Below are 7500 nucleotides of genomic sequence, written 5' to 3' on the forward strand. Positions count from 1 at the left end.
GGAAGAATGCTTTTGGGGTTAGGTGCCAAAGCACAGCTTCCTTCTCTTTTCCCCCTTTGAATGGAGTTAACCCATTTTGCCACTGAGTGTTGAAAAATAAGCCAGAGAAACTGCAGCTGGGCCTGTCAGAGAGGGAGGTAGGGATCCCCTCACTCTGGGCCAGACAGGTGGGAAGGGACTGGGGGTAGGGGGCAGGATGAGGAGGGGGAGAAGCGGGGCGCTAGCATCTTCCTGTCCCAGTTTTCTTCATACCAAAGAAGGAGTCCCCTCCTCATCTCCGTTTCTCTCCTTGATCCTGCGTTGGGTGCCCCTCCACCAACTACTCGTGTGTGCCTTAGGCAGGTTACGTAACTTTCTGTTAAAGGGAAATCATAATAGTTTTTAGGCATTCTGAGGATTCCTGGAGACAGTCCATCAGAAGCTCTTAGAATTGTGGAGAAAACAGTAGTTTCTTGGCAAATGCTGATAGACATCAGGGCTCCTCTTCCTGCTTCTGAGTCCTTCTGATTTCCCCAAGGCCCTTTGATCACTGACTTGAGGCTAAGGGGGGCCCTGGGTATAAGCAGTTAACTGGGGGAGTGGAGAAGAAGCATTTGTCCATAGAGCCCTCCTTACTTCTGGAAGCTGGTGAGGTCAGTGACAACAGCTGACCCGGAGACCATAGAAAGCATTGAGGAGTCAGTGATAAGGGGCCCTCGCTTCTCTTTTTTTCGGTTTTCCCACTAAGTTTTATTTGGGCAGACCTGGGGACAGAGGTCCTGCACCTAAAAGAAGGTGTTGGGCCTTTTGGTGGTGAAGCGTGGCTTGTGCTGGCCACGGAGGACCCGGTGGGGCAGTAGGAGCTTGATCTTGGAGTTGTGGAACTGCTTGACCGCTGGTCGGTGGCCCTTGCCGGCTGCGATCTCCTCCACCTTCATGATCTGGATGGAGTGGGCCCGGGCTCGGTGCCGGTAGCACTGGGTGATGGCGCCAGCGGTGGTCAGGTCCCGGTACATGTGGGTGCCGCTGCGGGAGTCCTGGCGTAGCCAGATGCCACAGTTCTTCACTCGCCAGGGAGATTTCTCGAGCACCTGTCCACAGTAGACAATTTCCCCCGAAGATTTCTTCATCTTCTTCAACTGAGACACAAAGTCCCAGAAGTGGGACTTGGCAAAAGCATCATTAGGTGCAAAATTTTCATGCGTTAGAGGGGCAGCGTGCGGCATTTGGGGGTCGGTAGGCAGCGCCCCACCACCTTATACTCTCGAAGCATCACTGAGGCCTTCACGGCGCTCTATCTACGATCACTGCCACCCTCAAAAAGGCCAGTGTGTGCTGTTGATTGTGCCACACAGAGGGAGTGCTGAGGTGCACAGATCTGTAGAGGGTGATGATAGGTAAGAAAGAAACTACCTTGATGCAGAGAGAAGTGCCTATAATGAACAGTAGCAGAAAGTGAGGGACTACCTATAGGTTAGGAGTAGCTCCAAAACTCAAGACTTGAGAAGACTCATTTGGGCTTGACCTGAGGCCATAGAGGCTTCCCAGGTGACACTAGTGGTAAAGAGCCCGCTTGCCAATGCAGGAGATGTGGGTTCGATCCCTGGGTGGGGAAAATCCCCTGGTGTAGGAAATGGCAACCCATTCCAGTGTTCTTGCCTGGGAAATTCCACGGACCAAGGAGACTGGCGGGCTAGTCCATGAGACTACAAAGAGTCAGACACGATGGAGTGACTGAGCACTTGAGGCTGTAGAAATGACTATTTCCCCAGTAGAACCAGGAACTAAACACAGTGGAACAGGGAAGAGCAGCAGGCCTTTGTAGGGAGAGTTTTGAGATGGAAAGGGTTAAGGTCAGAGATCAGGCAGAAGTAATCATTGCTGTCATTTTCACCATCAATAGCAAATATTTGCTGAATCTCTGGACAATTTTATCTCATAAGCAACATCCATGGACTTTGAAACCAGGCTGTTTACATGGAACAACCCTACTTGTATAGTGTATTTACTGTAACTTTTCAGAACATAGTGAAAACTTTTATATTCTAAGTGACTGATTTGAGGGGGTTTGCATGATAAATCTGTACTGAAGAGAAATGCATAGGAGAAATAGGGTAAAGGCTACAATATTAATAATTAAAAATATTAAAAATGTTGCACTCCCCTCCCCTGCCCCCACATTGAAACATGAAATATGAAATGCTCCTTTAGCCTCTACGGCAAAGACAGTGCAATGCATTCACCAAGCTCTATGACATTCAGTTCCGGGGCAAACATGAAAATTACATTCCCAGAGCTCTTGCATCTAGTTGGAACCGTGAGGCTAGTTCTGGCCAGTTGAATATTAGTAGAAGTGATACAGCCACTAATGTTTCCTAGATATTCTACTCTTCTTTTTCCTTTCCAGGAGGCAGATGGAAGGAGACTAGATTCTGCCCAATCAATATCAGAATGTGAGTGGACTAGAAATAAAGGCAGCTGTGGCTTGATGAAATTTTAGGGTTATTTGATGTAGAAGCGAGTGTTAACCACCCTGGTTGGTACCGCCTCAGACAGCAAAAATAAGCAGTATTGAAGTCCTATTATTAGAGTAACCATGGTGTTTCAGAGCAATAATAAATTTCTTTTGCCTTAAAATTTGGGGATGTTCCTGTTAAAGTGAGAATATAGAAGTATTAATATACTAAGCGACTGAAGTTCATGGTATTTGCTGCAGTCAGAGATACATAGAAAGGTGTAGATTCATTCATTCATTTACTCAGTATTGAACAGGCACCTACTATGTGCTAGGCAATGGCCGGATGCTAGAGGTACTGACAGTTTTTCTGATTGGGAGTTTGTGAAGAGTTTGTTCATTGGGATGGAGATTTTTTTTAAGGTCTAAATGAGAAACATCCACTTGCTGGGGTGTTTCCCCCCTGGTTTTTGTTTCTCAGTCACACCCAGCCAGGGCAAGGGAAGAGTTCTAAACTATGAGCATTTGGGCCCACTCTTTGTGGTGCACGGAGAAGGCGATGGCACCCCACTCCAGTACTCTTGCCTGGAAAATCCTATGGATGGAGGAGCCTAGTAGGCTGCAGTCCATGGGGTTGCTAAGAGTTGGATACGACTGTGTGACTTCACTTTCACTTTTCACTTTCATGCATTGGAGAAGGAAATGGCAACCCACTCCAGTGTTCTTGCCTGGAGAATCCCAGGGACGGGGGAGCCTGGTGGGCTGCCATCTATGGGGTTGCACAGAGTCGGACACAACTGAAGTGATTTAGCCTTAGCCTCTTTGTGGTGCAAGTGGAGACAGCTCCTTGGCAGAAAGGCCCTGGGCTGAGAGCAGGGAGGAAAGGCAATCCTTGTGTATCCAAGTTAGTGGGTAGGAGAGGTCTGTTTACTCATTTATGTTAGTTAAGTCAGTGAAGACTGGAGCCTGGAGGACTTCTAGGGAGCTCGGGATTCCTTGAAATTAGAATCTGTTAGAAGGTCTTGATGTCTAAAAATGATCATTGGCATTAAAATAAGCAAAAAAAGCAGTGCAGTTTTTCTCCCACCTGTATTTATATGTCATTTGGAATTCCTTTAGCCTTCTTAGTGTGATGGACATTCTGAATAATGGGGTGAGGAACTGAAGCAGAATTTTAAAATATCATATGAGCAAACTCCATATGTATAGAAAGAGATAAAAGAATTACCTAACTGTTGACAGTTGCTTCACTTTTATGTGTAAAGTCTCCCTTAAGAGAAGGATGAACGACCTACTCATTTTTTTTTTGATGTGGACCATTTTTAAAGTCTTTATTGATTTTGTTATAATATTGTTCCTGTTTATGTTTTGGTTTCTTGGCAGTGGGATCTTAGCTCTCCGGCCAGGGATTGAACCTGCACCCCTTGCATTGGAAGGTGAAGTCTTAACCACTGGACCACCAGGGAAGTCCCTGCCTACTCTTAATTATCAAGGATAAGACTCAAACAAGCTGATATCCTGGGAAAGGGGACAGAACGATTTGTATTTGATGAAGAGAGCCCTTAACTTAATATGTGGAGTTCTGGAGAAGGAGAGACCAATTGCATGAAGAGATCAGGCCTTCCTACGAGAAAGAAATGGGAATATTCCAGATCTGCTGAAGGCAGACTCCTGTTAGGCTGAACTGGAAGGCAGATGAAGGTAGGAACACTTCCTAGATGACATGTTCATCCAGGCATGATTTCAAGCCTTTGCAGAAAAAAATGGCTGAACATCAGAGGGTGGACTTGTGCCTGCAAAATGGAAGAGATGAAACCTTGGAACTATAACCCAGAGCAGGGATAAGCAATCATTAGCTGGAGCAGGGCCAAGAGGGACAGTGGTGCCAATGGGCTGATGACAGCATCCAGTTCTTTCTCTCCCTCTTTCATCATTTGATTTCTGGACGCTCCTTGTGCTCTTGTGTATTGTGAAACTGAGGGGGGAGGAGGCAGTGCTTGAGAGGACAGAAAGGGTATACAAAACTTGGAACAATTAAGTAAAAAAAAAAATCATCGTCACATTTTCACTCATAATAGTTTGCAGGGGTCATGTAGACCATGCCAGCCTTCAGTATATCTAAATGAAGAATGGGATTGAAATCTAGCCCCTAAATACATGCATTAAAGAAATATAGGGTGTATAACTATGGTGAAACAGATAATGGGCACAGAATCTGTAGCTGCCCTTTGAGCTTGGTCTGGCCTGAACATGTGAACAAGATGAGTAATACATAAGAACAATGAGATCTATTCATTTATCCAAGCTAGTTTTGAGAAACAGAAACCAAATTATCATCATTGCAGTACTGACTTAAAGGAGAACAGCAATTCATTTAAAACAGGTTCTTCAAAACTAATTAACATACAGACTTCTTTTAAGGGAAAATATTTTACAGATTTCCACCACCTATTTAAATTATCCCTACTATAATGATATGGTCTTTCTTTTCTCCTTTTTTTCTTGTGCTTGGGGACAAGTGGTGGTGGTTTATTCGCTAAGTCGTGTCCGAGTCTTGCGACCCCATGTACTACTGTAGTCCACCAGTCTCCTCTGTCCATGAGATTCTCCAGGCAAGAATACTGGAGTGGCTTGCCATTTCCTTCTCCAGGGGATCTTCCTGACCCAGGGATCAAACCTGGGTCTCCGTGGAGATTCTTAAATCTTGAGTTTCTGATTTTTTTTTTTAATTTGGAGATTAAATTTTTTAAAAAATTTAAGATTTGGAGAATTTCAACCATTATCTTTTCCAATCTTTTATCGCCACACTCACCCCAGTTAATCCAATAACATATAATTAAGTTGCCTGAAGTTGTTCCATAGCTCACTGATACTGTTTCATGTTTTTCAGTTTTTCCCATTTCTCAGGGACTACTCTCCTGCACAGCTTGATGCCCAGTGTCTGAAAATCATTGTTTTATAAGTTTTCACCCTATTTCTTTCTCTTTTTTCCCAGTAATTCCAGCAGGAAGGTACAGGTCTTGGCTACTCCATCTTGGTTGAAAGGTGAATGAAACCATCAAGAGTAACTTTAAAACTTCTCTCAAAAAATAGGAACCATCTCTCTCCCAGAAGCCTTCAGGAAATGTCTCTTTCAGTTTCACTAATCATGAATGGTCATGTGTTGACTGCAAAGCCATAATTCTTGCAGCACATGACTACCTCTGTGGTTCTGCTCAAACAACTCACCTGCCTCATACCCTCCCCGGCCACCAAAGTCCTGCCTTAAAGAAACACAGTCTCCTCATCACAGACTCTGAGACAGTTTTGTGCACAGAGAGAAGCCTTGCTGCTTGAAGTGTACTCATGAGACCAGCACTATGGGTACCACCTGGAGGTTTGTTAGAAATACAGAATTTCAGGCCTCCCCCTCCCCAGCCTACTCAACCAGAATCTGTAGTTTAATAAGACTCCTGCATGCTTCATGTACACATTAAAGTTTGAGAAGTGCTATATTTAGATCTAGGTGTCCTTCTGTGACTTCTCAGAGTCCTCTCCAGGGTAGTGGTTCTTTCAATAGCAGATGACCTGGGCAGTTTTGATCATTCCAGTGAGGTGTGATAAGATCATTCCATCTTATCAATATTGTGACTCTTGTTAAGGTTGTATTGTCAATAAACATGCCTTCAAATTCTTCACAACTTGGAGTCACGCAGGAGAGCTGATCTCTGAAGATCCCAGGTGCACAGCTGCACTGGATAAGCACAAGCTAGATATGAATATCCAAGGGGCGTGGCCTGGAATGTCAGAAGCATTGTACTTATGCTGTTCCACTGGGGTTATCAGGTGGCTATAAATCATGATACTTTCAGGATCTTCACAGATAATATACTTCATTCTGTAATAGCTTAGGAATGTAGGCATTATCTTATAGAATGGTGCTAGTGACAGGTCTGAAATCTGACTTTCAGTTTTCTGATTTACAGGGCAAGAAAACTGATTTCTCTAGACCTTACTTTTTTGTATATTGAAGGGATTAGACTGCTAGTAAAAGTGTTAGTCACTCAGTCGTGTCTGACTCTTTGTGACCCCATGGACTGTAGCCCACCAGGCTCCTCTCTCCCTGGAATTTTCCAGGCAAGAATACTGGAGTGGGTTGCCATTCCCTTCTCCAGGGGACCTTCCTGACCCAGGGATTGAAACCGAGTCACCTGCATTGGTAGGTGGATTCTTTATCAACTGAGCCACCAGGGAAGTCCAGATAATATCTTTACTGTAGCTGTAAAACTTGACTGTGGTCATGCAGACCACACCCTGTATAAGTTTATGAAGATTGAAAATGATGAACATAGACTGACAGAGACTTGGAAAGGACTTTGAACCACTACTAAGGTTACTCCTCCAGAAGCATCACAAAGCAGGACATGGAGCTCACTGTGACCTGGGGAGACAGGCTATGACTGCAGTTATGAAACTGGCTCGTGCTCAAAGTTCAGATGCCTTAAGGGACACTACTTACAGAAAGAGAAAGGAACATTCTGTCTACTTCTGCTTCTGCAGGGGGCGAGGTCTTACCTAGACAAGTATGAGCTTTGCTGCCTCAGCTTCTTCATTTAGTGAAGGTTCAGTGATTGTGGCTTGATATGTGTTCAGCACCAGAAGCTTCTTTTTTAAAAAATTAATTGCAAAGGATTTAAAAAATATAGAAAATGATAGGTACTAACAAATACTAACATTTTGTCATATTTCCTTTGGATCCTTTCTTTTCTCTAGAGAAATTACTTACATCTACAATTAGTCACAGTCATTCCTATGTTTACTCTAAAATCATGATTTTGAAGTTCTCTCCCTTTGAAATTAGAGATTGTAATTTTATAGCAATTACTCTTACATCTAAAAAAATACTCTAAAAAGTCAAAGTTGATATGTCTACCCTATTTCTGAGCAAAATAATGACTTTAGAATTCTGTAATTTAAATCACCTTCTCTATCTCCTATTTTTTTAAGTATCTTAGTTTTACTTCATTTGAATTCCTCTCTTCAGTAGTCATTATTATTACCTTTATTTCAGATAGTGAATGAGTATT

The 7500-nt window shown here is 43.5% G+C and overlaps 1 pseudogene; it reads right to left on the reverse strand.

Annotated features, from left to right (window-relative positions):
• Nucleotides 1-710: 710 nt before the first annotated feature.
• On the reverse strand, nucleotides 711-5671 carry LOC114118702 (large ribosomal subunit protein eL20-like; annotated as a pseudogene).
• Nucleotides 5672-7500: the final 1829 nt, after the last annotated feature.

Source organism: Ovis aries, chromosome 16 (genome assembly GCF_016772045.2).
Source record: "Ovis aries strain OAR_USU_Benz2616 breed Rambouillet chromosome 16, ARS-UI_Ramb_v3.0, whole genome shotgun sequence".
NCBI lineage: Eukaryota > Metazoa > Chordata > Mammalia > Artiodactyla > Bovidae > Ovis > Ovis aries.